The sequence below is a fragment of the Mastigoproctus giganteus genome, chromosome 2, assembly GCF_048544385.1.
Source record: "Mastigoproctus giganteus isolate SK-2022 chromosome 2, ASM4854438v1, whole genome shotgun sequence".
NCBI lineage: Eukaryota > Metazoa > Arthropoda > Arachnida > Uropygi > Thelyphonidae > Mastigoproctus > Mastigoproctus giganteus.
The window spans coordinates 233914499-233932862 of NC_143576.1; positions in this window are offsets into that span (position 1 = coordinate 233914499).

Consider the following 18364-nt stretch of genomic DNA (forward strand, 5'->3'; position numbering starts at 1 on the left):
TATCCTACTATTAAAGATATTCAACCATTGGTTGCCATAAGTTCAGAAAGTCAATGGTTTTATGGATATGAAGTGCATTCTACGGATAGTCGGTTTCGAAAACGGATATTCCTGAAACTTGCAGTTTGTAGTAAGATAAGATAATGTTTTTGGAGAGATTCTCCAGTTCACATCGATAAAAGGAAGCCGAACTTTGATTAGGAAGAATTTAGAACTTTATAAGAAACATTTTGCTGAGCAAGAGATGATCCAGAAAGGGAGGCACAAGGAGTGCCCTCATTCAGTCATCGCTTGAATGTCATAACCAGGTTATGCAGACGTGGTTGTGTAAAACCACCTGCTCTAAATAGATTGATCATCAAGAGAAAGACCAAGGGAAATTCGGGATTGGACCGTTGCTCTTGTTTTTGGGAACTTCTAATTAATCGGACCACGGGGCACCATTTTCAATGGTTATCTAGTTCATTTAGTTGGTTGTATATTTACATTTGCTCGTATTCACATATCGATTTGCATAGCTCAAGGGAGAACCCTACTCCCTCCTCTTCCTCCTGAGATTGCAGCTCTATTGAAGAAGCTTTTAAGAATTCCTACAGTTTCGAACAGGATTTGAACCCATACTTATCAAGGGAAGCGGCAAAACTATTATACTGTAATGGGGGTGTGGACTGCTGCAGAGTGGACTCCCGATTATCCGGAAGCGGATTGATCCTAATATTTATTAGCACACATACTCACCTGTCGTTGTATTAAATCAAAATTTCAAAAATATTTTATTTTCAATGTAAGATATGAGTAATATGTCACAAAGTTTCAGTTTAATGTTCAAGGTAATTTAATTAATCAATAAATTCTCATCCCGGTGCACATTTTATTTTATTTATATCTTCCATTTAGATCACCTTGTTCAAATTTTCTGTCTAAAGAATCAAGGAATGTTTAGGAAGAAATTTCTACGTCTGGAGGTCAACTCGCCTGAAACTCTTTCACCACTGCTTCAATGGTAAGCGTTATGGGTTGTTTGATAAATTTGTAATATATTATGGTAGGGAAGTGTATTTTTAGTGCAAATGCTCGTATATTTTTTGCTATAATTTGAACCTTTACAGGAATCCAAGCAAAGTTCATAACTTACTATACTTTTTTTCAGGTGACTGAAATTCGAGCTTGAATAAATGGAAAAAATAGGAAAAAAACTGACTAAAGCTGTTTTGTTTCACCAAGACAATGCACCAGTTCACACATCGGCTATTGCCATGGCTACAGTTCATCAGGATGGCTATGAATTTTATGTCTTTTTTTTTAGCAGAATTAATATTATTTTTTTAAAATAAAAGGTGTAAAACGCATAGTTTGTTTTAAAATTAAAAAATTTTTTATTGAAAAATATTAAAATAAATTAATAAATTTAATATAAAATATTATATTAAAATATTTTCCAAAAATTAATAAGAAAATGAGGACCTGTTAGGTATCCGCCTTGTCTTTGCTATAAGCCACCACTGCCACTCTAATTTTTTTATTTAAAAATTAATATATTAAATATTATAATTATCAAATAAACATAGATAATACCTGTATTCTTATCGATGTTATCTATATTTATTTGGGGGACTGGCTGATTCTTTTTTTTTTAAGATAAATATGTACAATATTCTTTGTACAGGGGATTATTGTCATGGAGAAGGAAAACCTGATGATTCCACTCTCTGATACTGTATTTGTCACGAATGGAAAGTTATGTTTTCCTGGAACCCGTTTTGCACAAACTTTGGTCATTCCCAATTGTTCAATTAGGGAATGACCAAAGTTTAAATGCGTCCATGGGAAATGATAAGGTACTTTTTCAAGATCAGACACTTTAATTCTTCTGTTTATTAAATTTTTTCCGTCAATAATGGTAGTTGTTCCAGAATTGATTGATACAGATGGCCGACCAGACCTTGAATCATCCTGAACTGATTCCAGCCCTCTTTGAACTCTACCAACAGTAGCATAACTGGGCTTCCCAAACATTCTGGCCATTCTTACATGGATTTCCTTAGTAGTTTGCCCTCTTTGGTCAAAAAATTTGATCACTAAACAATGCTCGATTTTCTGGATATTCATTCTTTTTCCACCTACCAACATAAAAAAATAAACTAAAATTTCAGAAAGTGCATAAATCATCGACATACATTTTTATGTTATTTTATAAGACATTAAGCTACCAAAAGAACCTATTTTATAATTTATTGATACATTTTATATATCCTGGTCTCAGAAGGAGTTTCAGCGAATAATTATTCGCTGAAATTTAATTATCCACCTCTCAATTTCACATTTAATGGACCTTTCAACCTCGTAAAAAAAAAGAAGGAAATTTCTCAGTCCCTGCTATCATGAGAAAATACTTGAAATCCAGTTCATCTATCTCCTGCAGTCTGTCTCATCATCAATTGAAGCACTGATTCAGTAAAACTCTGATAGATCCTCTGTCTTTCCTATTTCAGAAGTCAGTGGAACAGTTCACTTAAGCATTTTATCCTGCCAGCGCGCATACTGTACTTCCTGCAGTGCCATCTATCGTAAAGATGTAGTCATTTATTTCCAGAATCTAAAAGAGAGAGAGAAAAAGGTATATCTATTGATGGCGCACACTTGTCAAAGATTACAAATGCATTACATAAACCCTGGGTCGTTTTTGCTATCTGATATTGAATATTTAATTAATACCTGTAGCAAAAGTTTAGATTTATTAATAACAAAATAATTTTTATCAAAAATTAAATTTATATATATATTTATTTAATTTAATATATGAATAATGTAATTTCAAGAAAAGTAAAATTAATTTATTAAATACAAATAAGTTTAATAATTTTATATAAATAATTTTAATAATATAAATAATTTTTAGAATAATTATAAAAATATAAATAAGAAAAAATATAAATTCTGGAGACAATGAAAATCTGTCTATTCTTCTGACGTCACAATCGTCGTCTGAATAATGACGTTGTCATGGCAATGCCAGAACCATCTGTTAATTTCAACAGTGCCTAAAGCAAACTTCCACGCGCTTACTATTGTTAATTTCAATGATGAGCGTCTGCGAGCCCATTTTTTTTTTTTTTTTATGTTGTCCAATTTTTCTTTTTCTTTCCTCTTAACATTTATGGGTTGTATTTAAAAGTTACTGGAGATAAATTTTAAGGGTCATAATGGCCCCTGTCGCTATAGCTTTTTAATAGGACCCTCGACGAAAAGGAAAACGTTACATTAACATGTTTAGGATAATTTATTAATAGAAAAATAGGGAGAACTTATTTTTTAATCACAGCCTGATTAGCATATAAATAATGATTTATTTCGTTCTCTCTCTTTCTTTCACACTTCTTTGATAAACAAACAAACGACATTGACCGTTTTTCATCTTTAATTACGAAATTCTAGATGGTGGCTCGTTTTACTTCATAAAAAGAGTCACGTGGTATTTTGTTTACATAAACTTCAGTAAGAAAATAATAATAAGAATAATTGAAATTTATTTTTCCTGGTAAATGTATGCGAAGTGTGAGGGAGAGTATTTGTTGTTCTTAGGTGTACAGATACAGTTTTTAAGGCTCTAAACGAATCCGGTACTTGAATTTAAATAATAATCTATTAAATTTGAATTTAAATTAACCTATTAAAATTAAATATTGATCTATTGAAAGCTAGAAACTTCGGACAGGTATAAGGGACACTTAATATGGGTTGTATAAGAATTACCAAAAAGTTCACATTACAGAAGTTGATACAAGATGCTCGAAAATATGGTCACATGACATCAAGATGGCGCATGATCACCACCAACAGCTAAACAGGCCTGACAGCGGTGAACCATGCTCGATATAAGGGTGCCTATAAGAAGATTTTGTGGCAACAAATACGATTCTTCCACCCACAGACCTTAACTCAACAAGTGACCGAGGAGCTGGCTGTCGGCGTGCATTGCGAACCCCCCCCCCCCCCCAAGGGCCTTCCACACATGTTCCATAGGATTTATGTCTGGTGATCCTGCTGGCCACGGCAGTCGTTGGATATCTTTACTTTAAAGATATTCCTCAACCACTTGTGCTCAATATGTAATGGCTTTGTCGTGCATGAAAAGGAAACCTGGGCCAACGGACCCCTAAAATATAGGGTTCGAGGATCCGTTCTTGGTACCCTTATCAAAAACATGAGAACGGACGCGGTAGTTGATCATTATTCTGTCCCACACGAGAACACTGTAAGTGTCTCTTTCTCTGATGTTGGAGGGTTGGTACCCCATTCCTAGTTGTCTCCAGATCAAATAACGTCTGGAGTTTGTTTGTAGGCTAAAATGGGTCTCATTAGAGAGCAGAACTGTGCCTCATTTGTCAGCGCTCTAAATTACATGATCATGGCACCAGTTTCGACGAGCTCTGCTGTGGTTTGGGATTAATGGTATACAAACCACTGGCTTCCTTGCGTAGAGTCCACTTGAATTGAGCCTTCTTAACACAGTCCGGTTGGAATGTCTTTCTGTTAGAGCCAGATAGCGGTCCCTTTTGGTTGACAAGCTCAGTTGACCTTTGCCAGCTCTTCTTGTAATGGTTCCTGTCTTCTAAACGACGATGACTTACCAACCTGAGTATTGGAGATGTGGCTGTCCAACTGAGAAAGCCAAAAAATGGGAATGAAGTGATATGGTCCCAACCCCTGTTTTTATAGGCATCAATAATTGGCATGATGCGCGGCCCTGTAAGGTGGTAGTTCGATTTCTATTGGTTACTCGGAATCTGCATGCCAGGATGCCTCTTATATTTGATATTCGCCTTTGGCAACACTGTTCACAATAAAATATTCATCAAAAACATTTTGTATTCTGTTAATTTTGTCGAGCAGTGTATTTTTTTTTATCAGTGGCACAGACTTCGGTTGTGAATTTTATTTTTATGCATTCGTGTTTTATTTTAATATCTTAATATTAATAATATCTTTCTTAATATCTTCCATTCATTTAGAAATATTTTATTGAATCAACAACCTGGCAATCTGTGATCGTTGTTTCAGCAGAATATTTCAGTATTATGGAGTATAGTGAACACATACTTTGTAGAGACTTATGGGAGTAGAAAGGAAAAGAAAAAGCGAATGTAAAATAGGTGAAAGAAACAGAAATAATATCAAAAAGTCCTTTTATGAGCATTTTCCCAATGTGGCTGAATTAGTCGTTGTCAGGCAAGGGTAGAATGGTTTTTCTCCCTGAAACTCGAATTTTTCATCCAGCAAACAGAAAATTGACCACAGAATAGCACAATTTACAGACAGCACACATGTATAAGGAGCAATATGGCCTTAGTATTTATTGAAAGAAGTTTGTAGTAGGTTAGTACCATGGATGGGGTTAAGGGTAGGACGGTAAGTTTTCTGGAGATAATGTAAGGGTTGGAATCCGAGTCCGAGTTCCCTACATGGAAAAGCGTTCTGGCCCAGTGAGACAATTTCACCAGGGCCGTGGCTGGTCTCGAAGCTCCTGTCTAAGGGATGGTAGTATGATTCTGTCCCTTTCACCTGGTTCCTGCGTCCGTAATTTGTTCTAGCTTCCCGTCCCTCAATCAATTCATGCTCATGGAAAAGTATAGGATTCAACTGAGTAGGTAAGGTACATTAAAAATCAATTAATAAATAATCTTATCTGGATTAAAGGTGGTAAAATATGGACGGAGAAATAGGCATGTACTCTCCTTCTAACTTGCTTACGAGAGGAGTCGACGTGAATCTTTTTATGCAAATTAAATGAAAATTTTTTTCTAAATTTATCCATTCTTCCATTCTAAGTCGCCAAAATTTCTCTTGTTTCCTAAAGCTTTTAACTGTTGTAAAATGACTTGCCTTTCAATGAATTGACGTGTACCTGAAACGTTGCCCTCGTGGGTACCACAGTTGGTAGGATCACGGTCCTCTCCACGCTGAGTGGAAAAGAACTAAGTTCGAGTCCCGTTGACGACTGGAGGAACTTTTATGGGCCTTTTCCCCCAATGTGGCTGAGTAGCCGGTCTTAAGTGAGGATACCATGGCTTTCTTGTCCCAGAAACTCTGGTCTTTCATCCACCAAACAGAAAATCGACCACAGAACACACGAAATTTACAGACAATACACACGAAGCAATAGGGTCTTAGTCGCTGATGCTCCTAAAACCCTACTACTACTAGTACCCGAAACGTAGAATACGAAATGTCATTTTACAAGTGGATTACGACTACCTGCCACCCATCAACTTCAAAACAGAACTTGCAGTAATCGAACGAAACACGAAACAACATATCTTCTGTTCTCCCATGTCTGCGTAATTTTATGATGCATTGCCAAGATTTTTTTAATGTATCGCAACGTCAGCATAAAGCAATAACCTATTCACATTGTCCATCATTTTATAAGGGTTCTATGGAACGCATTGCATCCATTAAACTTGTCACTGAGCCATCATCGGCAAATAATTTCGTTAATTATAGGATAGCAATACCGGAAGAGTCAATGACAAGTATTTTAACATCCATTCTTTAAGAGATTGCTGCAAGATATCTGATTTTCAGCTCTGGGTACAGTTCCCTTCACAGATTTCCTGTTTGCCAATGATGTTAATTAATTACAGTGGCCACCATTCTTCTAGTATATTTTTGCCGGATAAATTTTCACTTACTTCATTGACTCTTCCATTCTGCATGTAATTAGCAGTGACGCAGAAACAAAGGATAGACATGCAGTCTGAGATTAAACGCTGCAGACTCCATTTAAGCGAAGCTTACAATAATTCACTCTGCCACTTGCAGAGAATCATTTCATCCACGTTTATCCAAGCATCACTCGACTTCGCCCCATTATACTGTTTGGGTTAGTCTGTTCTCTATTTGTCGTGAAAGCCACGAGGCATGCTCTTCTGCAAATATTCGGTCCATGACGCTCAAGCTGGCACTGGCGTGGCCCACGCGAGACGTTCAGCTGGAGGTATATAGTCGGGTTTCCCATCATACCATCACCTACATCACGGTCTGGCCATGACAGTCGTGAATAATCGTACTGAGATTCTAAGTGCGTTATTCATGCCGAGTCACCAGTCCGTGCCCGGTGTCATCTCATTCATTATGACGTCATCGGCGCGTGGATGCGCACCGACAGTTCGAATTCTGACGGGTTCTTTTCACTCGGCAAATATCAAACGCGATTGTGTGTCTCGGCTGTGTATTGAAGAGGAGGTGGAAATCTTCAAAAAATATTTCCAATAAAATATGTATTTCGACGCTCCAATACACATTTTAAATATTTAATATACATCGACGAGGAGCTGTCACCATAATCTTCTTTTTTTTTTTTTTATTCGCGCACGGTGCCATAAATCAAAAGGGGTACTGACTGCTCCAACCTTTTTTTTGTGAAATATATAAGTTGTCAGTGTACAGTCATCCCTTTTGTCGTAAATTATATGGGTGAAGTGTGAGCAGGGCTTTGGAAGCGACAACTTGAATAGCCAATCTTTTTACAGGGTTTTTAATCGACCGTTGATGTACCGAATATTTTTACAATCGCTGTACATTTGGTCGATTATTTTTCGCCAGTTTTGTTAAATTTTATAATTCGCACACTGGGAATAAATCTGGATACTTATCCCGATATGTCTGGACAAATATCCAGATTAGATTGGAAACATATCTTCCGTCGTAGGCGTTAAACAAATTGTGCAGATTTCTTCCTAAATATCAGCACTAAAGTAGGCAATCGTAGTGTAAGTAGAACAAGTTGAGTCCTCGTAGTAGCACAGTTGAAGCCGTCCTTCCCATACCGGCTAGAAAAGACCTTAGTTCGAGTCTTTTTATGGGCCATTTTCACAACGTGGCTGAGTTAGTCGGTCTCAGGCGAGAGTAGCATGGTTTTTACTCATGGAAACTCAGGTTTTTCATCCAGCAAGCAGAAAATCGACCTCAAAACACATCCAATTTAGAGACAATATACACGGAGCAATATGGCCTTAGTCGCTGAATCTCCTAAAACACAACAACAGAACAAGCTGAATGATTTTTCTCCCCAGAACAACAGGCAAATTGACCAGAGAATGTCCACAATTTATGGACATATTAGAGATGGGCAGATAAGATAGATCTTGGAGGAGGGAGGGAGCTAACATGACAGGTGACAGAAGCGAGAGGAACCAGAGGCAGAAATAAAAGATTTTTGGGGAGTGAAAGAAGGCCGGATCTCAAGAAGTTTACTTTCGGACAGAGTTGTTTTTTGTTATTGTTCTATTAGGGTTTTAGGAGCATCGGAGACTAAGGTCACATTTCTCCGTGTATATTGTCTGTAAATTGAGTCTGTTCTGTGGTATATTTTCTGTTTGATGGAAGAAAAACCCGAGTTTCCGGAAGAAAATACAAAACTACACTCTCCTGAGACCGACTAACTCAGCCACGCTGTGAAAAAACCCATGAAAATTCCTCCTGTCATTGATGAGACTCAGTGCCAGACCAAGGTATTTTCGGGCCCCGGGCAGAAAGATTTTTAGGCGCCCCATTTACTAAGGATATATATATATTATTAATGATTTGTAAAATTTGACGCCCCTTAAAGAATCTTGCCCCGGGAAAGGGCCCTGCTATCTCATGCCTTAATCCGGCACTGATGGAACTCGAACTCAGGTTTTTTTTGCCCGTTGTGGGGAGGACGCCGATTCTACCAACTTTGCCACCCACGAGGACTGGACAGCGTACTGTAGATAATTGGAATGAACTACTTTCCACAGTTGTCGAGGCAGAGAGTTTGGTAAAGTTCAAAGCAGACTTCATAGTACTTTTTCGGGGAAGGTGTGAGCGATAGGATTTTTTTCCATTTTTGGAAGATGCAGAAAATATCTGCTTTCTTATATTATTTATCTATTATAATATTAATTCTAACTTCAATACATAATGGCCTCTGCAAATGCTCTAACAATTCATTAAAGATGGCTTTGTGAGACTTAATCATGTAAGCGTTTAAATAAATAACAGTAGGAGAGAAAAAGGAAGAAATTATTATTAATATACAGTGATTTATATAAGAGGATTTTGATTTAAGTAAGAATAAACGGACAAAACAAAGATTAGAAAACGCGAGATTAAACTTATAAGCAATTAGCACAGAAAATACAGCCCCTTTGTGAATACTGGAAATTATGACAAGGAACAAATATCAGGAATCATGAAGAATAGCTTCTACCGTACATGCAGCCTTAGAGAGCATAAACAGAGCATCTTAAGAAAAGTCATAAGCCAAAGAGAAGTGGAATAGAAATAATATGAGAAAAGATATTGAAGCGGGAAGTAAACAGAGAATTTTAAATAATTATAAATTGCAGCTGTAGACAAATAGGAAAGGGAAGTCATCTAAAACCTGTATAAAGATGAGATGTGTAAATATTTTCATTATTCTACCAACCGTGGGTACCACGGTTGGTAGAAATGCCATTCTTCCTAAACCGGGTGGAAAAGACATGAGTTCGAGTCCCATCGATAACGTGGGGAATTTTTATGGGCCTGTTTCACAACGTGGCCGAGTTAGTCGGTCTCAGGCGAGGATAGCATGGTTTTTCTCCCAGAAAATTCGGTTTTTCATCCAGAAAAAGCAAATTGACCACAGAACAGAGTTTACAGACAATATACACGGAGCAATATGGTCTTAGTTACTGATGCGCCTAAAACCCTGGTATAGAATTGTCAGCATATACTTCTCCACTCTTCTAGCTTGCAGTGGTATTTTACAGACCTCCAAGAGATCGTGTTCAATACACTTTAGAGTTCTGCCTTTTTTTTTTTAGAAACGAATTTGATTGAGCAACGAGTTTCACACTGTCCCTTGGAGATTGAACACTAAAACTGAAATAATTACGATGGCAGAGAAAATTTCTTCGCAAATAGAAGGTTTCTGTTTCTTAGAGAAATAAATTCCCTTTTCCTACTCCAGCCATACGTCGGCTTACAATCTTTTATCTTTCTCTTCTGGATGACAGGTGTTCTCTTTTTAATCCCTAACTACCTCCGATGCTTTCAGAAGATTGTTTTTGTGTTTGTACACCATTTTCTGGTAGCGTTAAGGTTTTTTTCTTTCTTTCTTTTATTGAACATTACAGCTGAAATCTCTGCATTCCCAGGGAAAAAAAAAGGATATAACACTTGTTTTCCTTGATGCATTTCTCTCAACTATTTTAAAAAATTCAAGTTTTTTTAAGTTTACTCTATTTTTTTGATGTTCTACTTCGAACTCTGACATATTTACAATTACACTCATTTCTTCTTTCTCTCTACGACTCATAATAAACCATTAGAGAGCCCTTGGCTTCAAAAGTACAGTTTCACAGAGAAAACTAAAAATATTCCTTCAATATATTAATTTCTCTGTCAAATCCTTCTGCCATGAGGCAAGTTAGTTGCGTTCCCATTTCCCTTGTATTTGTGTTCCTCTTAAACTTCTCCAAAGTTGAGGAGAAAAGAAATTCCGCACACACAAGTGCCATGGGAAATCTTAGCACGTCTTATGCATGATAGCATCGCATCTTCCGGCACACCTCTTCCAAGGTAATGCATTTAGATTTTCATTGAAAAGAAAAGAACATTTTTCCCATTTCCATTTCGTATTCTTAATTCTTGAAGTTGCTACTTTTAAGATGTTGAGTTTTCTCTTTGCCCTTTTTCTTTCACTTCCGTTATTTTACAACTGAGCTTAGAGGAAGTCTAATTTCCTCAAGATTGATTGCTACAAGAAGTTGGTTAAACAATATCACCTCTGGCTACAAGACCCTTTGTTTCATTTTCAAAAATTTGCATATTTCATTAGAGGGAGCAAAATAGATTATGGCTGACCTGTTCGCTTACTCGACAACCACATATGGGTCCCCTTTTAGTTCAGGCCCCTTTATAAATTATCAGAAACTGTGAATACGGGGTTAGCCACGAAACATGTTCTTTGTAACGGGTAAACTGGTTAGTCAGTATTGTGTCTATAAATTTGCAGCCATTTAAGGGCCCTCGTGGGTAGCGCAGTTTGTAGCACCACTGTCCTCGCCACACCGGATGGATAGGGCCTGAGTTTGAGTCCCGTTGATGACGAGAGGAATTTTTATGGGCCATTTTCGCGACGTGGCCGAGTTAGTCGGTCTCAGGCGAAGATAGCATAGTTTTTACTCGAGAAATTTTGGGCTTTTCAATTGAAAATCGACAATAGAACATACGCAATTTACAGGCAATATACACTGAAGAATATGGGCTTTGTCACTGATGCTCTTAAACACCCTACTACAACAACAATAGCAGATATTTGATTTTTGATCCATCCAATAAAATTTTATCTAGTTTTAAACTTTCATTGCTTATTAAGTTTAGGACGACATTTACAAGTAAGCAGACAATTCTATATACGTCTGGTTTATGTGTGTTAAGCGCCAAAGCAACTAAACTTATGAGTCGTCAGTATATCGTGTCTGTAAATTCTGGCAATTGGACAGACAACTTGGGTAGTCGAGACCCGCTAATAGTCGAGATCCACTAAATTAAGGGGTCTCGACTACCCAAGTTGTCTGTACAACTGTCTAATAAAGTTTCAAGACTTTAGGACCTCCATATTTTTTTACACCATGTCTGTAAATTCTGTGATCGATATGCTTGTTTTCTGGATGAAAAATTCTAGTTTCCCGAAGTAAAACTATGCTACCCTCAGAAAGATTAACTCAATCACGTTGTGAAATATCGCCAATAAAAATTAGTCGCCTCATTGATGGGATTCGCACTGAGACCTTTTCTAGCCTGTGTGAGAGGATGGTGATTATGTTTACTGGGCCACCCATGAGGGTAGTTTTTAATACTTTTATTAGAAGAATAAATATTCAAGGCAACATCTTACACTTTCTTCTTTTCTTTCTCATAAACAAAATCCTTCACCTTCAAGTAAGAAAAAGGTTTTTACCAGACAAATCACCAATGAAGTTTCATAAGACCAAGTCCACTCTTGCTGAAGTCTTTGTACATGTAACGTGGTAACTTCTTTACTTTTTGGTCCCTTTTACTGCTAACAGAAACGATATCCTACGTTATGAAGATGACATTTTAGGTTTTATTAAACCTTCCATCGACCCCAAATTTTATATAAGGACAATTTTAGTTCCCCTGACCCCACATTTTATTTGGCAGATTCACGTGACACAGCAACTACACGCAGTCCAGTACTTTGGCCACGTGCCACTCATTTTAGAGTGGCATGTCGCTTTTTTTTTCTCATTGCTTACATATTGCAAAAAAGCATAAAAAACCCAAACATGTGCACAGGGATCTTTGGACCTCCTAAACCAACACTCACACTTTGTTGAAGTCAATAGAAGACTAGTGAAGACTTTCAGCTAACTTATGTTTATACTAGCAGACATTTCGAAGAATTGCAGCAAGTATTTTGGGCTTTCTATGATTCCATTCAAGAGTCGACATCTTCTTCAGAATCTGCAAAATCAGCTCAAAGATTCTGTACGAGCGAATCGAATAATTCGTCTCAGGTTTATTTCAATTCCCTAGAATTTAAATTCTCTTTGTTTCCGTTCCATGTCTGAGATTTGTGGCCAGTACTTCTATTACAGCTTTGCCGACTGCCATTACCAATACATAACTGTCATCGGATGCCCTTCACCTGCCTTTGTGAAGGATGAATGGCTCGGCTGAATCATTCATTGAAAGCACAAGACAGCGTATCCTGTCTTGAGTAGATAACTGCAGGCTACGTCAAATGTGAGTCCAATAGAAGAAATCGGTTTAAATATTATCCCGCAGGATTTGGTCAACAGTTTGCCGTGTTGTCATTTGATATCCGCGCTTAACAACGAGCCACATTGAAAATAAGAGGCCATTGTGTGAGATTATGGAGATGCCGAAGACTTACACAAGATTTATTTGACAACCACGGACCCCCTTTAAATTCATCTATTCGTCTTCGCTTTTTATAAATTGACTTATTAGTCTCTTTGCCTTTATCTTCTCTTAACTTTCTTGCGCGCATCTACCCCACACTTCTGCTCCCGACCCTTTCCTACCCCTACCTCTCACTGGCAGCTGCAGAATTGCAATGATGGTTTAGAAAACTGATAGCTGCCCAAAATCAAGTTAGGCTAAAGTTTCTGAATCGCATTGTTTGATGAATGCGTGGGCTTTTTTTGGAAGTGTCTAGGGGGACTTCAGTAATCCACTTGGCGCCTACAGCATTCTGGACTGTGCGTACACTATTACTAAAAATATTGGGATGGCATCTTTGAAATGATGTGTTTGGTTTTGAACATATTTTCAGCTTTCTGTGACCAAATTGGGCCATGTTGGGAAGTTTTAGAATGATTTTTGAGGATCGTTATCAATAATCGTAAATCGGCTATCGAGTTGTATTCGGTCTGGAAGAAGAATACTTATTCTTGCATTTAAAACACACATAAATATAACAAATTATTTCTTACGTGGTACATGATGAAATTGCTGCTATATACAAGACAAACGTGCTACAAGCACAGTTGGTAGGATCGCCGTCCTCCTCACATCAGGTGGAAAAGACCTGAGTTCGAATCCCGTCGATGACGTGAGGAATTTTTATGGGTCTTTTTCGCAACGTGATTGAGTTAATCGGCCTGGAAAGAGGGTAGCATCGTTTTTTCTCCTGGAAACTCGGGTTTTTCATCCAGTAAACCGAAAATCGACCTCAGAACACACGCAATTTACAGACAACATACATGGAGCAACGTGGCCTTAGTTCCTGATGTTCCTAAAACCCAACAACAACAGTTACGAACTTGTTTTAGATAATAAAAAACCCGAGTTACTTAGGGAAAAACACTTACTGGAGACCAGCAAACTTGGCGACGATGCAGAAATCCATCGAGGTCACAAGGAATCTGCTGAAATCAAAGATTCCACTCACCATTCCAATGTGCAAATTCTAATCGGTTATTTTGGCTGAAGTTTCTGGCTCATTTAAATCTTATATGAATCCATTTAAGATTCAGATGAAATACATTTCATCTGAACCTTATAAAAAGAAACTTAAAAAAAAAAGTGAAAAAGGAAAACATTTTGGAAGGGATAAGGAGAAACGGTTGATTACAACTAATATTTAATTACAATAAGAATTTATGCAATAATTAAAGAATATCGAGAAGACAATCGGACCTTGGAATACACTTGAGAGTACCAATACAGTGAACTGCGCATTTGGACCACCAAACTGTTTTCTATATCGGAGATTGTGGGAAAATAAAGAGCATCTTTATTGAAATTAATCTTTGGTGTTATTTATTGGACTATCATGATCAATTTGTCATAATAATAATTATTCTGATGCGACGTACAAAATGGCTTTGCATCGTAACAACCCTCCATAATGGAATTACGTTTTATATTTTTGCCAATATTCACGTATTTTCATATAACACGTACCGACACTAGCTCCACCAAGAAAGCTTGGTTACCATAGAAACGATACTCACGGTTACAGACACTAAGCCAAGTTGGGGTAACTTAGGATTTAAAGGAACCAATAATTGAAATGACGGAATATCTGACTTGGTAATGGCTGTTTTACATCTGAATGTCTGCTAAGAAGGATTGGGAAGAGCTTTGCCCATTGCGAAAGTCTGCCCTGTGTCAGCGTAATCATGCTATACCCGTATAATTTTGACAGTTCCTTTGGAGATGAGCAGTGCGCATTATCGAATTAGGGTACGTGAAAGATACCATTGTTGGGCCCCCGGAGGCAATCTGCTATTAGAACATTTGCTTCGAAGATCATGAAATCACTGAGACGAATATTTGCATGGCCATAAATCCAATAGGATTGAGTCTGCGAATCGGAAAATAAACTTAGAGACGCCAGTAATACAACACATAAGTCACCAGTCCACAAATTTAGACAGAAATTGTCTTTTGAAATATTTTTCAGTTACACAATACAAGTGTGTTGTTAGTCTACCTAATGCATATTACAAGGGAAGCATACGCGTTCTGGATCTCTTTGAATTAGCCGAGATTTTTCTGAAAAGAAAATGTAAGTTTATGTAAAAAAACAGACACGTATCTTGTTTTTTATTATCAGATGTTCAGGTGTGATCATCAGAAACCTTGTGGTAGCTTGCATGTTTATGTTTATTGTTCTGTACGTTATACGTTCCATTTTGCACAAAAAATATGTAGTCTGTTCTGTAGTTTTATTCTTTGCATTGACTTTCGATTTCTTCAATTGTCTTTCTTCAATACCCACAGCATTTGAGCTCGTAAAACATTCCAATGTTGGGCCCCCGTTTCAAGATATTAAAAAAGCACATCCGTATTGCTGATGTTTCATTTGGATTTGTAAGAAGTCGCGAACACTATTTGTTTCAGGAAAACGGGTTATAATCGTGAAATTGTTGATTTACGAGGAGTTGTCAAAAGATATCTGAAAACAAAAAAATGTCCATCATCACAGAAGATGATAGACCACATATTTTTGTGTTTGTCGTTAGGTTTTAGGAGCATCAGCGACTAAGGTCATATTGCTTCGTGTATAATATTTGTAAATTGAGTGTGCGTTGAGTCGATTTTCTGTTTGCTGGATGAAAAACCAGAGTTTCTGGGAGAAAAACCTTTCACGAGACCGATTAACTGTGGCAGGTTGTGAAAAGGCCCATAAAAATTCCTCTCGTCATCGACGGGACATGAACTCGGGTCTTCTACCACCAGATATGGTGAGGTCGGCGATTCTACCCACGAGGGCAGAGGATTTTGAACAAAAGTTATTGTTCTATCAATGAACACTCGTTCCATCAGGGAATATTTGTTACGATGGCTTCGTCACGAATACATTGGTATGGATGAGCGTCTGCACGTGTAATCTAACTCTCATATTCGGTTGCGAGTTTTTGCTTTATCAGTTTTCATTTGTTCATATTAATACACCCAGAAGCAACAGATGAGAATGTTATTTCCAGTTGAGCACTTGTAGGGTGCTCTCATGAGTAGCACAATTGGTAGAATTTCCGTTCTACTCACGCTAGGTGGAAAAGACCTGAGTTCGAGTCTCGTTCATGAATGATGTGAGGATTTTAAGAACCTTTTTCCCAACGAAGCTGAGTTAGTCGGTCTCAGACGTGGGTAGCATGTTGTTTGGTCCTGGAATTTTGAGTTTTCATACAGCAAACAGAAAATCGACCTCAGAACACACGCAATTTTCATACAATATATACTGTGCAATAAAGCCTTAGTAGCTGATGCTCCTAAAACTCTACTACAACAACAACAATAACTTGTAGGGTGATACTGCCGAAGAATCACCATGAAAAATCTCAGGGCAAAGGAAGGTTAAGCATTGATAGAAATACAAGTGCTGCACCTAAAAAACAGGGAACAACAACTGAATCAAAAACATAAGTGGAAAAAGAAAAAAAAAATCATTGGAAAGGAAAAGTAGAAACTTTCGAAGACGAATTTAATTTAGAATAGATGTTCTATTGGTTCCAACTCTCTTTCTCTCTTTCTAAATTCGCAATCGTTAATCTCAGAAAAACAAATGTTTCTTAAAAATCTGTACTCTTGTGTGGTTCGGTGGGTATCATCTCTCTCTCTCTCTCTCTCTGTTTGAAGTATCCACGCAACGGCTCATAGAAAAGAAAGCCCCCTTTTGCCCTGTCTGATGTCTGTGTGTGTGCCTTGATTGATTGCCTGCTAGTTGGTAGTTCGATATTCACAAGTAAAAACTGCTCTGTAGCTGAACAAATATAATTAAAGCAACCCCTGTGAGTCGGAAAATGGATTGTAAAGAACGAATGTTTATCTGGACCTGGAAGGTAGTCATTTACGAAAGAACTGCGCCCCCTTTTTTGTCCCTTCTTGATCCTCTTCTTCTGTTTTAGCCAATTCTAAATGAAATGTAATGTCAGTAGGTGTGCGTGTGTATATTGAGGGAGCAAAATATTAAGAGAACCCCCAGTGTTTGGTAGCCACTCAATGAGATTCAACTTTGGCTGAAACGTATTTGGTTTGTTTGCATACAATTTTTTCTTTCATGAAGGTGTGCTGAAGGTGATGTTTAACTGCTCGTGCCTTACTTCTGATCCATATTTTGCGGAAATTTTATCTGTGTGGGGACAAGGTTCAAGACGTTTTTTCTGTTTGAGTTTTAACTAGTTTTAGATGCTGTAAAGAAAACTAAATTTGGCTGAAATTTATTCAATCATGTAAAAATTGGAGTTGCTGTTTCTATTTTATAATAAATTTTATAAAGTTATTTGTTTGTTCCACTATTCCACAGACTAGACTGTGGTCTCACGCGTCTCAATTTACACTTTTTTTATGCCAATGGTACGGTGAAAGTGTGGCCTGAATCTCATAAAACCACGCATCCAGACTGTCTGATGTCAACAGCTGAAGCCCCTGAGGATGATATCATGGTATGGGGTATGTTTTGTTGGTGCGGACTCGTTATACCCCTAGAGTGCCATGTTACGTCCAAAGATGATTTTTCTTTCGTATCTGACCAACTTCACCCAGAAATCCTTCACTTTTACCCAGATTACGATGGATTCGTTCAAGGCGATCCCCCATGCGAAACTGTATATCTCAATGGTTCTAGGAATAGTCCCAAGATTTCCAACATCCACCCTCTCTGCCTAATTCTTCAAACCTGAATCCAATTGTGAATGTAGGGGATATGTCGGAAAGGTGCCAGTTCGTCCCATTCGAGATTAGTCTTCCTTTCTCTACCGATCACAATACAGCAAGTCACAAATATTCCGATGGAAGAAAGATCAAATCTAGAGTTGGACCCTCTCACACACACCCAGTGGAATCCACGCCACGATTGTTTATGGACTGTAATTCTGGTAAAAAGACGCCCTGCTAGATATTGGATAAAGGTTTCTAATTTTTTTTTTGGTTGGAGATGGCATTATTGTGCTCTGCATCCAATGAAATCACTTCTGGCCGTGGCAGAAATTATTTTAGCCATTTACTGGAACTCTAAGCTTTCAAACCAGCAGTTAAAAGTTCTCTTTTAACCGCTGGCACGATGGTTTCACCACCATCGTGCCCATGCACAATGATCTAATTATAAATTCGAACTAATTATAAATGTAATTAACAGTTATTCTCGATTATCCTCTACTTTCCCCCCCCAATAAATTTCCGATCTGTTTACAGGCCAATTCTCTTAATATCCATACATGATAGATGTAATTTGGAACAGTATAACGTGCTTTCAATTTCCAAATACATTACATCAAGTTTTCAACAAGGTTTTAAATTATGCACCATAAAAATCTGGTAGGATTGATTAGATTTCTTGCAATGTTGCCAGAAG